Source organism: Malurus melanocephalus, unplaced genomic scaffold, assembly GCF_030028575.1.
Source record: "Malurus melanocephalus ecotype Western Australia unplaced genomic scaffold, MMel_1.1 scaffold_0, whole genome shotgun sequence".
Lineage (NCBI taxonomy): Eukaryota > Metazoa > Chordata > Aves > Passeriformes > Maluridae > Malurus > Malurus melanocephalus.
The window spans coordinates 6,030,853-6,035,597 of NW_026623232.1; positions in this window are offsets into that span (position 1 = coordinate 6,030,853).

Below are 4,745 nucleotides of genomic sequence, written 5' to 3' on the forward strand. Positions count from 1 at the left end.
GTGCCCACACCGGGGAGAGCGGGGCCGGCGGTGCCCACAGCGGGGAGAGCGGGGCCGGCAGTGGCCGCAGCGGGGAGAGCGGGGCCGGCAGTGCCCACAGCGGGGAGAGCGGGGCCGGCAGTGGCCGCAGCGGGGAGAGCGGGGCCGGCAGTGCCCACACCGGGGAGAGCGGGGCCGGCAGTGGCCGCAGCGGCCACCAGGTGCCAGCACCGCGCCACGGAGGCCTTGCCCGGAGCCTGTTCATGGAACCATCCGATGGCCTCGGTTGGAAACCAGGTTAAACATCATCAAATTCCAACCCGCTGTCGCTGACAGGAACACTTTCCACTAGACCAGGTTGCTTAGAGCTCCATTCAACTGGCCTTAAACACTTCCAGGGATGGGATATGCATAACTGCTCTAGGCAACCTGTTCCAGTGTCTCACCACCTCATAGCAAACAATTTTTTATTAATGTCTAATCTGAACCTATTCTCTCTCAGTTTGACAACATTCCTTCTTGTTCTGTCACTACATGATCTTATAAAAGGTCTCTCTCCATTTTTCCAGKAGGCTCGCTTAACTTATTGCCATCCCTGAAGGCCACAATTAGGTTACCCTAATGCCTTCTCTTTTCCAGGCTCAATAGTCCCAATTCTTTTAACCTTTCCTCACAAGAGAGGTGCTCCATCCCTCTAATTAATTTGGTGGCCTTCCTTTGGACTCGCTCCAACAGATCCAYGTCCTTCCTGTGCTGGGACCCCAGAACTGGATGCAGGTGGGGTCTCACCAGAGCTACTCTTCCCACAATAACTTCATTGCTTTCCTGTGAAGAATTACCAGTGGGAGCATCATTTTAACTGTTGTATGATGTTCTTCCAGCATCCTGCTCCAGAGGCTGGTGGGCCAGTGAGCAGTGGCTGTGGCATGTTTTGTGCTGAACTCACTGGGGATGTGGTAGAGGAACTGAAGACACCTGACAGCTGGTCCTTATTCATGTGACAACTCTGACATTGCTTGTTGGCCCATATATGTGGCGTGTACAGAGAGGTRTCACTGCTGCAGGACAGTCTTACTATCTCTTGGATCCACTGAAGTTACTGCACGTGATCCACAGACCTGAGTGTAGATACTCAGCATTTCTGGAGGGGGCTATTTAAAAAAGGTCATCTTCTAGGATACACTTCAGTGGCTCCAAGTCTGTTGACCAACTCTTCATCATTCCCAGGCTATGCCAGTGAAAAATATCCATGCCTCTCTCCCCTTCAGCCCCAAGAAATCCTTTTTTAAATCAGCTTAAGAGGCMTAAAATGAAATACCAACATAGGCAAACTCAGAATTAAGGCCAGAGAGTTGTGAACATGTAATGATTTTCTATTTGCACAGAAACAACAAAAATGTGATGTGTTTTATTTTTTATTGTTATGTAACAGAAAACTAGATTTGCAGCATCCCAGATACTCCTTTTAAATGMGCCTCCTGCCTTATCAGCAGGCAGAAACTCTATGGTCAGTTATGTAGCATCAGGAGTGAGAAGTTTCTCACATGTTTACAGAGTGGAAATGAAAAGAGAACAGTGGGATCTCAGGGTACCTGATGGTAGAGAGTGAAGGTCCTGCTTCACTGTCCTTACAGCACTGTCCAGAAAAAGGTTGCACTTTGGCACAGAGGAGCAGATATACATACTGTTCAATATCTTTGGTGTTTTCTTCCCACAGTGTCTTGGGCTTGCATAAGTTACACATGGATCTTTATCTTATGCAAAGTGCTGTTGTGTATTAGTCACACATTACTATTCCACTTAGGTTTGCACAGAATCAGATGCCCAACTAAACTGATTTGTTCAATTATCACCCTTAAGTTTCTGTATTAGCTACAGACATCAGAAATCTTCTGTAAGAAAACAACATAATCAAATAGAGATGGGAACTGGCCTGCRGCAGGTGTCACTTTTATTTATTTGAGTATCCACTTAAACTCCAGAGCAACAATGAGGCAGCTAGATTGCACATTTACACCAGGAAAAAACTGCAGGGAGATTGGATGGTTTCTTTCAGCTGAAGAGTTTGAGGCCACATTTTTATTCCAGAAGGGTTTGATAAATATTTTTTTTTTTAATTTTGCCAAACACAAAATCGAAAGAGATTGATTCTCTGGGAAGGAACCAGATGSAGCCTTCTGTCCTACTGTGTGGCCTGATGCAACTAAAATGCTAGCAAAAAATTGAGAGTGAAGATTTTGGTCACATTCAAGCATTGTGGTAGAGGAATGCAGTTGCAATTTGTGTTGTGCAGAGTCTCAGCATTCTCAGATCAATAAAGCTTTTTTAAGCTTGGTGGCAGCATTTGTCCCCTTGCTGGGAATTCAGGGATAGATTGTGGTAAGACACTGAGCAGGGGCAGTCRGGGAGTGGAACATGAATTGCTCTGCTGATCCTGCACCTGTGAAATGGTGCAGAAGGAAATGGTTTGGCTAGCATAAATTAAGGCAGCTCAGAGACTCATCTAACATACCTCAGGAGTTCAGCCTGCCAGCACAAAATTAGACAGTGCAAAAAGCTGGCTAAACACTACATATCTTCCATAGCTTCTGAGAGTGACACAGCCAAGTGACATTGTCTGAGCTCTTCAGTATTAGAAAGAAAAYAGCACTGTTTAAGTAACACGTTTTGAAAACAAAACATGCACACTGGAGTATTTAATGTGTTAGCTAGTTTAGATGAGACTTTGGATCTCTTGCAAGGAAAATAATATTTTTTAATGGATCCCATCCAGCACAAAGAGATCCCATTCAGACTAWTTTCCTAGGTACCATCGCAATACTCAGGACAGTGTGTAAGACATTATAAAGACATCTCTAATCGGGATCTTTGGGAATCTCAGAGTAAGTATAAAGACTAACATTATATGACAAACTATCTCAGCTTGTTCACATTGAAGACCTTTGATCTGTCTAGCTGAACTGGCCTACAGCTTTTTGGCTTTAGTTGCAAAGGAGAAATCTCACGGGCTGCTGAAGCGGGTACASTGATCCTAGTCTTCCTCTTTTAAACTTAGATCAATAGTTCTTTGTTCCAGTGGCCTCCCATCCACATAAGGAGTGTTCAGTGTATATCAGTGGACATGTACCCTATGCAAAAGGGCATCTTGTGGCCATGTACAAAACCAAGCATCATGGGACTAGGAGCATGCCTTGTACAAGGTACTACTGGTCAGTTCAACTAAGATGCTTAAGGACCCTCACCTAAAGCTGTTACATCAAAGTCACTGAAGAGATTTCTGAATATGATATTCTGAAGAGATGACGGAGTGAACATACGCAAAGACAAAATTCAATTTTTTCAGCATGAAGCAGCAGATTCCTGTTAATTGACTGGTGCTAATGGCTTTTACAGTTCATTGGAAAAGGTCAAGATCATAATGGACATTACAGCTCCTGAAGATCTATGTTATAGTTGTTCTTTTCTTCTTAAGTGAGTGAATCCTTATCTATCAACAATACTGAAGCTCTTCCATAGTTTCTTAATCCAGAGAATCCAGCCAAAAAAAACTTTGTTCAACAAAATTTGGCCCAACAGAAAATGCAATCAAGCCACAGTTCATTTCTTGCCACCCTTTTTCTTGCAGGATGCTGAGATGGCAGCCAGATACATGCCACAGGCYCAGCAGTTTGCTCTGGTAGCCTTCTCTCTTCCAGATATTTCATGAAGACCTTAGTTACCTCACTGACATGCAATTAACTGCGTAACTCTCAAGGGACAAATACACCAGCTTTCACAGTCTAATGGGAAGGGGGTACCTGATTATGCCACAGGACAGAAAATAATGTTCTGCCATGTAACCTTATTCACAGGATCCCCCTTTCAGGAAACTGAGTATGTGCATTCCTTGGTGGTCTGTGTTTCCATTTGGGATCACAGGATAAAGTGGCCATATAATGGAGAAGGTCTTCAATATATGATCCTCCATAAGGGCCTGAGACTAGACCTAATCATGATCGTCCCCTGTAAGGRGAGACCAAGCCATTTCAACCGTCCTCCTTGCCAGTGGTTTATGTCCGCCCCATCTTTTTGCGGCTCTGCAGTGGGAGCCAGCTGCACGGGCTACGATCGCTGAGCACTCGGGCAGAGCGCAGTTCGAGCGGAGGGCGTTGCACAGTGCTCGGCGCTGCGAGCGGCCCTCCCTCGAGTCACGGCGAGGGCACGGACATGTCCGTGCACAGGCTTCTCCTGCGGGCAAGGGACTACGCCTTAGCAGCAGCAGGAAACTTGCTTCTCCACCCTAGARCTGCATCTTTGCYTGCTTTTCCCCTCCTCCCGGCGAGCAGAGGGCGCTCCGCCCTCAAAAGTGGGTCCTCGGCACATTCCTGGGATATAGCTAAACCACAGGCACACATGCACACCCTAGGAGACAAAAAAAMCGAGCTCAAAACAAACTGCGATCTGGGAAAAAAGGGTGGCTGAAAAGCTCGGAAAGCCAGGCAGGCAGCAGCCGGCGAGGCGGGCAGGGTGCGGGGAACCGCGCCCCGCCAAGGGCACCCTGTGCCCGGTCCCCGCACCGCCCAGCGGGATATTCCCGCTCCCACCTTATTGTGCGGCACAGTGGAGGAGCCACAATGCGAGCTWCTCTCTGGGGGGATGGGGGGGTGGAGACAGACACAGGCGGAGCCAGGGCTCAAATTCTTGAACCTTTCACATCCTTTCTGTAATTTGAAACATACTTGTTTCCATGCCAGAAACCTTTTTTTTTCCTTTTTTTTTTTTTTTTT